The sequence below is a fragment of the Pieris rapae genome, chromosome 10 (genome assembly GCF_905147795.1).
Source record: "Pieris rapae chromosome 10, ilPieRapa1.1, whole genome shotgun sequence".
Taxonomy (NCBI): domain Eukaryota; kingdom Metazoa; phylum Arthropoda; class Insecta; order Lepidoptera; family Pieridae; genus Pieris; species Pieris rapae.
In genome coordinates, this window is record NC_059518.1 from 82353 (window position 1) to 96812 (window position 14460).

The following is a 14460-nucleotide window of genomic DNA, read 5'->3' on the forward strand; positions in this document are numbered from 1 at the left end:
TTTTTGAGTTGAAGTTTTCCCATTCTGCTCCATACCTTTTGGAAGGTGCAACTATTATTACTCTTAAATATTTTTTAACTTTTTAATCTTGAGTTTCACAAGTGCCTGTAAATATGTCTAATGAAAATAAATCATTTGATTTTTTTCGCGTGGTAAGTATCTATTCCAGGCTTGTGTTTACATTTCAGCGTCAACTTTCAAATGAACTGGGGTGGTCCTTTTTGTAAATCTGAATTCGAAAATTTATAAGATCACAATTTACAAACCCCGCAAGACTGGTGGCAGTGGGGTCTAAGGAAGACAGTCATTGGCTTAATCCTTCGCCAAACAGCCACAGCTGTTAAGTACATACTACATGGTCTTAGATATCGGTCTCCATTGCGAAAAGAGTGCAGGTATTAAATTCATTAAGCTTTAATAAAACCCATTTATAGGATTGGGAGAATATTAAAATATGCTCGTAGAAGAGCGGTGTAAATTGATATAACATAGATATTGAGCGGTATAACATAGATATTTAAGCCAAATGTGCGGTTTCAATATCAACATTGCATGTGATTTGACGTGGTCTGCGGTGGCCTGAATTAAACTGATGTTTATCTACAGCACTACATGAACATATTACTAGCTTTCAATTTGTAATCAATGCTTCCAGTGTGTGTGGTTCCAAGCTTCTTGGCTAGCGGCGAACTTGTGCTTTGTTTAATATATAGAATTTATTGCTTTAGTATTATATATATATATATATATATTGGTATAGAAGGACGATATTAAAATTACATAAAGTTTAGGCCTACAGTGGCAAAAACGTTTTTAATTTTTTCCCTCTTCAATTTACTTGAAGACCATGTGAGTCTATCTGATCACACATTCATATTATAGATTTAAAGTTATAAAAATTTTAGATGGTATTCGGTCATTAGTAGGTATAGTTATTGAAAGCCGATAACGCTAGTAAATTAACTAAGAGCGGGGAAATCGATTTGCCACGTTTTTGTATTGTAGATTTATCGGCAATTACCTGATACTAATTGTATACAGCAAAAGTAAAATCTACTTCTTATTCTGATTCATTTGTGATTACAACGGGCAAATTTACATAGTATAATGCGGCGTCTTATATTTTGCATTGCTGCCATAACTAATTTGTGTTTTGCTAATGTTGAAGTTAAAAGACCGTTATATGACCTTAATGACGCTCCTCAATTATTCGAAAAATTTACAAGAGAACATAACCGAGTATATGAGAACAGAGAGGATAGAAGGATCCACTACGAAGCATTCAAGAAAACATTACAACATATCAATAAAGCAACTGAGTTTTGCGATTTGAGCCTCTTTGGCATCAATGAGTTCGCTGATCAAATAAAAGATGTTTTTCCTGGTAAGCCCTCTAAAGGTAGGTATATATTTAACACATAAAAATAATTACTATCCCTGTTCGAACAAGTTAGTTTTGAGAAGTAATATCTAAACAATGCTTCTGCTTGGATTCAAATTGTGTATAAAAAAATCGGTTGTCTGTGAAGTCGGTTTACTGACTATAATTGAACGTGACATCGTCATAAGAAAATAGTGTCGGAATGGTTGCATTTTTCAAAAGAAAATTTTAATTGTATTTGTGTTGTTCGATATAGGGAAGAAGGTAATTGGAAATCACAATTGAATTGATCAAGTTACATTTATTTGTATCTATCAACGCATATTGTATAAGCTTTTTTTACCCAGACGATTAGATTAGATTATATTATAACATAGTTAAACAATAATGTCTTCGGTACTAAACCCGTCACGATTACTAAGAAGGGGGACTCTTTAAATCACCAATAAAGTTTGGCAAGGACGTAAATTCTTATGCGATTACAACTCCACTAAAACTTGAAAACTCGTTAATCGAAGTTGTCCAACTCTGTGTACACTCTCCGCGGCGCCTGACACCACTGTCATTGGCAGCCTCGATCTCTGCTCCTTCCCTGTTATTTTCATGATAAATCTTTAAGCCTATTGAATTAGTAGTTGGGTATGTAATGAAAAGACTAATTAATATTTATTTTATAGAACTGCGTTCGTATATTTAATTACATATATAATAATAATAATGGAAGAGTCATTAGACGTCTGGGCACACTAGTTGCAGCATGGCCGACTTCTGACTTTTACTGACACATTTTTTAATATTCAGGAATCTAAAACAATTCAGCTTTAGGGTTAAATTTAGTGTTCCTTCAAACATTGAAAACGTTAACGACTGAAACTTATTTTACCAAGCAAAGACGCTTGATCATAAAACCTATCCCATATTAAACATAAACATAGCCCGGCTAAGCTCTGAGAAAAATTATTTATTAAATTCTCAGCAAAAAACAATATTCTGGTTTGTTTGGTTTCAACCCAAATTATATCACATATAAGCACCGAGCTTCAGGGCTTGTTCAGCGGGAATCTTCATTTATAACATTCAATTCATTGTTTTAACGGTATGCGGCCCGCCCCAATTTTTCTGGTCTTTGACAGACTAAGTGTTTTTGTATGTTGATAGTACGATATATGAACATACGGCTGATACCAAGCTTTTGTGTGTGTGAATATGACCGATGCCTTCACATCCACTTTGTGTAAGGCGCAATGCAATTTTCTATAACACCCCATTCTATATTGATAATTAACACGAAAAAATGGTAATGTGAAATGGCGCAAAATCAAAAGAAAATAATTTACGTTCTTCGAATTCAAAATATTGAAATGGTTTAATAAATGCATTTCATTTGTAACGGAACCTATGGCCAGACTAGTTGTTTAATTTAATTTGGTATGAGTTAGTGTTATCAAGGATTGAATTGATTATATTTACACATTATATTCTTCTATTAGACATGAAGCAGATGCAGCGGTGTGTTATTGTTATTTGATGGCATTTTCTCGTTGTCTTATTTTATTTTAAAATTTGGATACTTTTCTGTTATCTTTCATCACTCCCATAATGCACTATTATACAAAAATAACATATATAAGGGACATGTCTTTAGCCTATCCTGAAGCAGATCTCTCGGTCAGTAATATAGTAGAGCAGTAGAATTATGTGAGTTTGAACACGGCCGGTGGCAGCCGCACTCCTGTGGCGCACATAAATTGGATGGATTCTGGGCTGTCTGTAATTTACGTACTTGTCGTGTAACAACGGGCGAAATCTATAAAGGAAGGAAGGAATCTTTCAGTAAGAAAATATTAATTTGGTTAACAGATTTTATTTTTTGATTAATTATATTAATTACGAGCCCTCTGTCATTGAGAGTGTCCATGGGCGGCGATATCACTTAACATCAGGTGAGCCTCCCGCCCGTTTGCCCCCTGTTCTATAAAAAAAAGGTATAGTTCGTGAAATAGGTAGCATTTCTGACGTGTCAGATTTTCGTCATATATTTCTTTAAAACGACGCCTTTTTTAGTTTCGTTACGCATAATATATTAAATAATTTGAAATAAATTTTACGTCAGAATCTACAATTTGTAGCAATGAGTAACTATCAGTAAGTACAGCTTAAGAGCTTTGTTACTTCGTCAGATGTCATGTAGTAGAAGATGGTCGATAACAGAACCAATGTATGACCCCGTTATAACAAACTTTAAAAACACGTTGTGGTTTCGCGAAACGAAACGCAACGTATTCCATGGACACGTAAATGCTTTGAGCTTAATATTAATTTTGACCCAGTAAATGTTTTTACGTTAAAAATTTGTTAAAATTACGCTTGGACGGTTTAAACCAAACTAACGCAGACGATTTAATGAAATTTATCCGTGGACGGCTTTCATGGATGGAGGGCATTCAAATTCCTGGTACCTGAGCTGGTGTTGACTTCATACTTATAAACTGTTTTGGTTACCGGTATGTTAGTTTTCTATCGACTTGTATATAGAAGTTTATTTATTAACATAAATTTGATAAAAACGTATTAACCTAAATTGACTTTATTGCTAAAATTAAAAACCTCTACTGACTTAATTGAATGACGTTTGACACTATTCTTAAATTTACTTAAAAATAACTTTACTCTCTCTCTCTATCGTAAACCTGAAAATTCCGAAAAAGAGGTTTTGTTGAAATTTTTCCTTCTTATTTTAAGTTTGGAATGTAAGAGATATAGAATATAGATATTATAATCGATGCACTTTTTCTGTCTCGGGCAAGGCGATGAATGATAAATAAAATTATAATAAATATTTATAAAAGACAAAACACATTGTGAAGTGCCAAAGCATGCTTTTTACGGCAGAATATAGTGAAGTGAAAAATCCACAATTTCCAGTGGGCTATTTTCTTTTTATGTCAGCAAATAGATTCGGCGTCTGGAGCGGCTCCAGGCTCCAGGCGAGTCCGGTTATTGCCGCATAAATCCCTATCTAACGTCGAGGTAGGTGTTTATTATCTGGCGAAGATTAAAAATTAATTATGTAGCACATTACGACATACTATTTTCTTTAGGCAACGGTTTTTGAATAATTACCAGAAAACTGAAGTGGTATTTTGTTAAAGGACGTAATTTTGTTCATACGGCTGCAACCATATCTGATAGTGCAGTAGCAAATACAAATTTATCTTCGTCAAAGTATTAAGAATATCTATGAACATTTTCAATTTCCAATATTCTTAAAATATAACTTGTGCCACGTAAAGTATGCGATATTTTATTAAAATATACGTGTAGCGATGAAGTATTGCTTGAGATAAGTCACATTCTTCGCAATATCGATATTCAATGAACTACGATCACTGAGTTGAGAATACGTTTACATCAAAGCTTAGCTTTACTCGTACTTTATAACTAAACAGATCACTATAATCGTAATAAGCCTAAAAAGGAATGCCTAAAAATATACTAATATTAGTATTAGAGTTTTAATATAATATATAAAAATATACTAATATTAGTATTAGAGTTTTAATATAATATATAAAAATATACTAATATTAGTATTAGAGTTTTAATATAATATATAAAAATTATTTAATATGCGCTGTCTATTTACTGATTAAGCCTTGTATAAAGTTTTAATAGTTTGTTTAACTACATTTAGAACCTGAAGTTGCATAAGTTTATTTATTAAAGCGCTTCCCCTTACTATATACTATGTATCTATCTATAATATTTGCTATCCTGGAAACGAAATAATAATCAGGCCACAAATGCCTTAATATACATAATATATATTTACTTACACAAAAGATTACACCTCGAATTGATAATAATTCAAGTCCCAATTTACATCATTTCATTTATTTGTGTAGTCGATAACAAGGAATTAACTAAATAGTGGTCTACTATGTGTCTGTGCTATTCCTTCCTATATACATGACTCCTCCAAAATAAATGTGGCAGGTCATCTCGATGAATGACTGTGTTTGTGCGAACAGAAGTTCTTTATGATGCCTTAGATGTGCCTTCAGATAAATTATTATTTATTCATTATATTTTGTAAAATTATCTTTTTTTCAATTGCAGGTGTCTCGTAAAAACTATATCGAGAATTACTAACGTAGAAAAAAATGCGAAAAAGAAATATCGAGTGAAATGACGTTGGAGCAATTCGTCAAGAAATTCGGCACTTTTATATTGTGAAAAATGTACCTTTCAATATATTGCGATTCATATATTTCGATTTCAATATATTTAGAATAAAAAATCTTTGAATTTATTGAACTCCATATATTCTGCTGTCCGTCAAACCGTCATTATTTTCAATTTCATAAGCATATATGTCAATATCATGCTTAAAGTAATCCTGTCAATGACTTTTGCAAAACAATTATTTGGCAAAAACAAACAAAAACATTTTCGTTGTCGACTTTGATACATTTCACACGTGAGAAGTTTCAAAGCTACACGTTATCGAAATTGGACGCGGACCGATTTGCTTTTTGCGTTCATTGTTCTGAAAAATGTGGCCGATATTGCGTTGTGTATAGTATGAATTTTTGGCAACGTACATGCAAACCTCCTGATGTTGCTGATGCCCATGGGCGGCGGAAAACACTTTACTTAAAGTGAGCCGTAAGTTAGGTTACATGACTGAAGAGAAATTAATAATTATCTGTGAGTGTGGCGATATCTTAACTTGAACTTGGCAACGGGATACTCACGAACATGTGCTATTAGAACCGTCCAACCTCATACATTTTGAGCTTTTTTCACCTCGCAAAATGTCAGATGCAGAATTTGAAATATCTACGGCACGAGCTATCTCTTAACTATTAGCATAGTAAACATTATTTAAAACCAAGCCCTAAGGATTTGGTCACGACCTATGATATAAATTGAAATGACGCTTAAAAATAAAAGTATTTGTGAAGGCCTATTACTTGTAAATAATTAATTTTACATTTAACAATTCTTGCGCGCGGGTAAAACCGCTTTGTGAGTCCTTAACCTTAGTTATAACAGTTAAATTATCTTTTTATCAATTTAATTTAAATAAATAAGTGTAAAAACGTCATTTTTTAGGAAGGGAATAAGGAATCAAAAATCTTTCCTCCGGCTTTAAGGAACTAGTGATGTTGTAAAGGAACGCCACATAAAAGTACAGTTTCAGAATAAACTTAAAACATCCTTAAAAAGTAAAAAAAAAGTAAAAAAGTAAAAAGTATTTTATTGAATCACAAACATTAACATACATGTAAAATTGAGGTAGCCCCAGTAAGTTAAATAATACTTGTGATGGAGCAACCTCGCAACTTCCCTTAAATTATAGATTACAATGTTTGGACCAAAACAACTGAAATATGACTTGACAAACTTAGTTACAAAATATATTATTTTTCTATTTATTTATTTTTGAATTAAAAACTAACTAAATTAAACAAATAATAACGCACGGTCTTTGCGTGCGTGCGTGTGAGTGCGTGCATGTGTGTTTGTGTGTGTGTGTGTGTGTGTGTGTTTGTGTGTTTGTGTGTGCGTGTGTGTGTGTGTGTGTGTGTTTGTGTGCGTGTGTGTGTGTGTGTGTGTGTTTGCGTGCGTGTGTGTGTGTGTTTGTGTGTGTGTGTGTGTGTTTATCTGATTCTCGTCAAAATTAATTCTGTTTCTTCATATGTGATAGTTTTCAACCACCCAGTTACGGTATTCTTACAATTATATAATAACATCGGATATATATTTAATTTCTGATTCAGTTTATTATAGATGTAGGCAGCCTGTGTAGTATATTGACGTTGAGCAAAAACTGTGTGCACGCGTGGGGCGTATGCTACAATATCTTTACGTCTCTTCTTTAGTTTACCTGGACTAAATGGTAGTGTTTTGTGCATACGTAGGGTGATATGCAAAATGTATAATTTTCTAACGCTCAAAAAGCCACTATTTCTGTAAAGGTCATCGGTAGAGTATCTATATGGTTTGTAGTTCATTACTTTAATAAGGGCCCTTTGAGATCTCTCTAAATCTAAAAACTTAGTTTTAGTTGCTCCTCCCCATACGGGAATGCAGTATATTATAATAGATTGAGCCAGGGCTAGATAAACTTTATTAAGCAATGACGCGGGCATGACGTAGCGTAAGTTTTTAAATATCCAAATAAGTTTTCTAACCCGGGCCATAATTGTTTCGATGTGTAAGTGCCATGATAACCTTTGGTCCACTGTAACTCCAAGATATTTGGTAGAGTTGACACGTTCTATGGTCTGACAGCTACAATTCTGGGCAATCGGATCACCACACCTATGAATCCTTGAATATGTTCATGGTATCTTTCTCATGAGATCAAATTATGATATTAACATGATCAATTTTTTGAATGGTTTCAAAACAACTTAATAAATATCTTTTTGATCTTCCAACCGACGATTATTAGGCAGCCAGTGAAACGGTGCTCACAATATAAAGTTCTGCCAAAAGGGGATCGAGGTACAAAATGAAACAACTCGAGGAAAGTAAAATTAAAACCTCATCGCAGAGAAAATTAAACCGCGAATAGTTAATGGATCTTAACTCAATTCCAAAACTAACTTTGTCGACTCGTTGACTTCAAGAAGATCCAGACGAGATCTTCGCAATCTTCGTTTTTGCCACGCATTGATTGTTTCCAGTTCAAAATAAACGAATTTAGTTGGAAAGTTTCACTCTTAACAATCCTCAACATCAGCCAACAATGTAAAAAGTTAAATATCATACAAAAACACAGGCGGGACTCTCACAAAAGAGCACTTATTTAGATCACGGCGTCAAAACAACTAAAACTTATTAAAAAGGTAATATTCCGTATATATCATCATAGCTATTAAACACATATATTTCACTCAGAATATACTTTTATGCCATTTACAATAAGACGATGTACTATCGCAACAGCTTTTTGTTGCTTTAATTTATGGTCTGACTTTTTTATAATCTAGGATCAGTCAATGTGCTATTTCAAGCTTCGTGAGCAGTTTGTTATCAAATCGGTCTCTGTTTATGTTTGGTTTAGAAGTGTTTATTATTCAAACTGGAGCTTAGATATTCAGATTTAGGTATCTTTAATCTATATACCATATTATAGTTCGTGTTTTTATAGATCACATTCTGCTAAAACTAAATTTCTAACAAAATTTATTGCAGAAAAAGGCTTTCTCAAATATTGGTTCTCTAGCTTAGGTAGAAATACGTCTGAACGTTACATTTTGATTAAGCAATATTCATCTTGAAAATTGATTGTACTATTTTTAAATATAAAATATTTTAAAATAGTGGTCCGTATATGTAAAAAATTATATCACAACGCTCATACAAAATAAGACAATTTATAGCAAAATTATGAATAAACAGACAAGGCATTTGTAACATTGGAATTGTTACGTAAGCAAATAATTTATCAAAGTCACGTCAACTCGAGTACGCTAAAAGCAAGGAACACCGCTTTTGATCAGCCAAAAACTTTCGCTGATCGATCCACACGTGTATTATTTGATTGATGTACGGATTAAACAAGTTCACTTATGGCTGGATTCACGTTCGACCATTATTTTCATTTATGTTGCGAATGTATAACATTTGTATTTATACTTAGCGGACTACTAGCCGACCCGACGTTTTCCCGTTTATCGTATGTAAAAAAACATCGAATTGTTAATCTACACTATTCTTTAATTCACTTAACCTTACAAAAAAAATAACCAATATCGGCTAAGGACTAAAAATTAAAGATTTACGATAACAGCCAATAAAAACCTCAACCTCATTTACAATAAATCTTCTATCTATAATATATGTTAATAATAATAATATATATGCTTATGTTTTTGTTTTGTTTGTTTTATTATGCCGTTAAACCTTTGAGCGTCCACAAATATTTAAAGATCATAATTAGCCAGATCAGTCCAGCCATGCTCGAGACAAACTAACTTGAATTGGATATAAGTAATTTAAACATCTTTAATAAGTTCATCTATAGACTATCTATAAGTGCATAATATTATGACAACATAATTTTGTTTTGCATGTATTGTACCAAATGGCTTATGCCACGAAGAAAACATTGATTGCAAAAGATCGTATGATTATTAAAACATCAGCAGTTGTTGTTTGATTATTTATTATACTGATTATTTATATATGAAACTCGGCTCCTTTTGTAATGGATTTAAGTAAATCAACGACAGAAAAAGTATATCTGTATAAGTTGTTACAAATACTTTAGCTACTTGAGTAGTCCTGTGTTAAAACATGCTTTATACAAGTTGTAAATTATCAAAACGTACGAGGCGATTCTATTTAAGACTCTAACATACGCCGATGACTTTGAGGATTTGACCTCTACTACAAACAATAATTTACTAACGCCATCTAGTCTAACAAAATAGTGAATAGTCTAACAAAATAGTGAATAGTCTAACAAAACTACGTGAATACGAAACCAATTATTAGCTAAATATAAAAATTTATGAATAAATATTGGTCTAGAAAAAATGGTGGCTGCCAATTATTTAACTAGTACATACCTACATGATTTTTTTACATGTTTAATTCGTTCTGAGGTTAAAACTTTTTAATGTCAGTATTGCTAAAATACCGAAACCGAGTCATCATCATCAGCTGACGATGGACTCCGAAGGTGAGTAGTGGATCTCGAGGATGGTAAGCAGCAGACATACCGTCATTGAGCTCGTTGTAATCAGCTCAGCGAAACGATACTAGAAATGTGACTATATGAACCTGATGATGGACTCCGAAGGTGAGTAGTGGATCTCGAGGATGGTAAGCAGCAGACATACCGTCATTGAGCTCGTTGTAATCAGCTCAGCGAGACGATACAAGAAATGTGACTATATGAACCTGATGATGGACTCCGAAGGTGAGTAGTGGATCTCGAGGATGGTAAGCAGCAGACATACCGTCATTGAGCTCGTTGTAATCAGCTCAGCGAAACGATACTAGAAATGTGACTATATGAACCTGATGATGGACTCCGAAGGTGAGTAGTGGATCTCGAGGATGGTAAGCAGCAGACATACCGTCATTGAGCTCGTTGTAATCAGCTCAGCGAGACGATACAAGAAATGTGACTATATGAACCTGATGATGGACTCCGAAGGTGAGTAGTGGATCTCGAGGATGGTAAGCAGCAGACATACCGTCATTGAGCTCGTTGTAATCAGCTCAGCGAAACGATACTAGAAATGTGACTATATGAACCTGATGATGGACTCCGAAGGTGAGTAGTGGATCTCGAGGATGGTAAGCAGCAGACATACCGTCATTGAGCTCGTTGTAATCAGCTCAGCGAGACGATACAAGAAATGTGACTATATGAACCTGATGATGGACTCCGAAGGTGAGTAGTGGATCTCGAGGATGGTAAGCAGCAGACATACCGTCATTGAGCTCGTTGTAATCAGCTCAGCGAAACGATACTAGAAATGTGAGTATATGAACCTGATGATGGACTCCGAAGGTGGGTACTCGGTCTCGAGGATGGTAAGCAGTAGACATACCGTCATTGAGCTCGTTGTAATCAGCTCAGCGAGACGATACTAGAAATGTGAGTATATGAACCTGATGATGGACTCCGAAGGTGGGTACTCGGTCTCGAGGATGGTAAGCAGTAGACATACCGTCATTGAGCTCGTTGTAATCAGCTCAGCGAGACGATACAAGAAATGTGACTATATGAACTGATGATGGACTCCGAAGGTGGGTACTAGGTCTCGAGGATGGTAAGCAGTAGACATACCGTCATTGAGCTCCTTGTAATCAGCTCAGCGAGACGATACTAGAAATGTGACTATATGAACCTGATAATGGACTCCGAAGGTGGGTACTGGATCTCGAGGAGGGTTAGCAGTAGACATACCGTCATTGAGCTCGTTGTAATCAGCTCAGCGAGACGATACTAGAAATGTGTTATATGAACCTGATAATGGACTCCGAAGGTGGGTACTGGATCTCGAGGATGGTAAGCAGTAGACATACCATCATTGAGCTCGTTGTAATCAGCTCAGCGAGACGATACTAGAAATGTGACTATATGAAGCTGATGATAGACTCCGAAGGTGGGTACTGGATCTCGAGGATGGTAAGCAGTAGACATACCATCATTGAGCTCGTTGTAATCAGCTTAGCGAGACGATACTAGAAATGTGTTATATGAACCTGATAATGGACTCCGAAGGTGGGTACTGGATCTCGAGGATGGTAAGCAGTAGACATACCATCATTGAGCTCGTTGTAATCAGCTCAGCGAGACGATACTAGAAATGTGACTATATGAACTTATTAATATTTAATATTAAATAAATATTAGGTAATATTTACTATAATACCACTATATTTCTTTGAGTTTATTGAAAAAATAATCAATTTCAACGATTCGTCTTCCAGTTGAAATTTTAAATATTTTTCTTGGTTCTGAAACCTACGAGTGCAGCATGTTATATCTAAGCCCGAAAATGAAATCAGAGTAAATCAGACCCAGTACCCACCTTCGGAGTCCACCATCAGGTTCATATAACACATTTCTAGTATCGTCTCGCTGAGCTGATTACAACGAGCTCAATGACGGCATGTCTACTGCTTACCATCCTCGAGATCCGGTCCCCACCTTCGGAGACCATTATCAGGTTCATATAGTAAAATTTCTTGTATCGTCTCGCTGAGCTGATTACAACGAGCTCAATGACGGTACGTCTACTGTTTACCATCCTCGAGACTCAGTATCCACCTTCGGAGTCCATCATCAGGTTCATATAGTCACATTTCTAGTATCGTTTCGCTAAGCTGATTACAACGAGCTCAATGACGGTATGTCTACTGCTTACCATCCTCGAGATCCAGTACCCACCTTCGGAGTTCATCATCAGGTTCATATAGTCACATTTCTAGTATCGTCTTGCTGAGCTGATTACAACGAGCTCAATGACGGCATGTCTACTGCTTACCATCCTCGAGATCCGGTCCCCACCTTCGGAGACCATTATCAGGTTCATATAGTCAAATTTCTTGTATCGTCTCGCTGAGCTGATTACAACGAGCTCAATGACGGTATGTCTACTGTTTACCATCCTCGAGACTCAGTATCCACCTTCGGAGTCCATCATCAGGTTCATATAGTCACATTTCTAGTATCGTTTCGCTAAGCTGATTACAACGAGCTCAATGATGGTATGTCTAATGCTTATCATCCTCGAGACTCTGTACCCACCTTCGGAGTCCATCATCAGGTTCATATAGTCACATTTCTAGTATCGTCTCGCTGAGCTGATTACAACGAGCTTAATGACGGTATGTTTACTGCTTGCCATCCTCGAGACCCAGTACCCACCTTCGGAGTCCATCATCAGATTAATTTAGTCACATTTCTAGTATCGTCTCGCTGAGCTGATTACAACGAGCTCAATGACGGTATGTCTACTGCTTACCATCCTCGAGATCCAGTACCCACTTTCAGATTCTATCAGGTATCAGGTTCAGCAACTTATTTTACTTGGTTGTACAAGTTGCACTTGAAACTTGACAACTCTAAATTTGAGTTTTGTTTGGGTAGGTACTTATATACATATACTTATAACATACAATAATTTCCGAAGTTCATGTCCTCGCCTCACTTGATATTTCTTTTTATATTTTGGCATTTCTAAAAAAATCCGCGGGTAAAAACTAAAATACGCAAATATTTAATTATTATTGGCTTCGACACACAAGCGTAGTCCTCCCGTCGCAAAGCGTTGAGGTGGACTGAAGAGTGAAGACAGGCCGCATGCAGGGCTCGCGGGTGTGAAATTGCGGGAGGAAGCCCATTGCGCTTGAGTTTATTTACCTTTTATTACTTTCCATGCCCAGGAAACGAATTAATACAAATTTTTTTTTATCAAAATAATAATATATGCTATATCTAATAATACGTGTAAGATTAAAATAAATCGCATAAACCGTTTTGGAGCGAATTTGTAATTTATGTCTAATCTACGGTTCGATGGTAAATTTCTTTTTGGGAAATTGGTATTGCTTTTATCTTTTTTGATTTTATCAATCGATACAGTAGGCTTCAACCCACAATATATATTTTTTTCAAATGCATATGAGCGACAGTTCTTCCAACAATTTAATTTAAACTAGGGCTAGTTGACCGATTTGAGCACTGTTCAAGCCTTAAGTAAAGGTGGCGTAAGGCCTAAGGTAATAACACATAGACAGCACCAGTGTGGATGTAGCGAATAAAATAGGCATGTTTTACAAAATGAACACAAGATTTGGTTTGCAAGCCTTAACAGTTAATTAACTTGGAATTCAAACCGTGACCCAAACTTTCAGGTTCCAACTTTGTAACTTTTCAAAGGATTTGTGTGGCAACTTTGTCTTGAGAGACGTTTTCTTTGGATAAGTTATTAAAAACAAATTTCAGTCCGTTCGAGCACCGCATGGAACCGCATTCTTAATTAAATAAAGAATTGAATTAACAATTTAACTTTGAAATATCTTTCAACTTTTACTTTTAGACCCAAGTCTTACGAAAATCATTTTGTTAAAAGATGACTAGCCTATAAATATAATGTATGAACAAAGTTTTATTTCTCGATGTTTGTGATTTCTTTAAAAAATCTTACCTTAAATTTTATAAAACGTTACACAAACCAATCTTAAGTCCGAAGCTTTCCTCTGAACGATTTAAATGTATGAAAAATGTTCCTTACATTTTCATACGCTGTTCTCAATCAGGTCGCAGAGTAGCAAAGGAATGGTGGATCAAAGGCGTGGCTCGTTAACCTAATATATGCACCGTATACCTGTTTAACTGCACCAAATACTGAATACAAACCGACCGTATGTCTTAAAGAAATGTGTATCGCGTATATTTCATATATACGCAATACACATATACCCCACATATATACCCATATATGTACACACAAATACCTAAATTGTTTAAAAAGATCCCACTTTATCTGGTTCTCAATTCTTACCTACCTCATTCTTACATAATATCTGTTATCAAA

At 35.0% G+C, this 14460-nt stretch overlaps 1 long non-coding RNA gene across 1 annotated transcript; it reads left to right on the top strand.

Moving 5' to 3' along the window:
• Window positions 1-1040: 1040 nt before the first annotated feature.
• LOC123689494 lies at window positions 1041-5651 on the top strand. Its single transcript, XR_006750458.1, has 2 exons — window positions 1041-1399; window positions 5501-5651. It is a non-coding gene; the product is annotated as an uncharacterized LOC123689494 (long non-coding RNA).
• Window positions 5652-14460: the final 8809 nt, after the last annotated feature.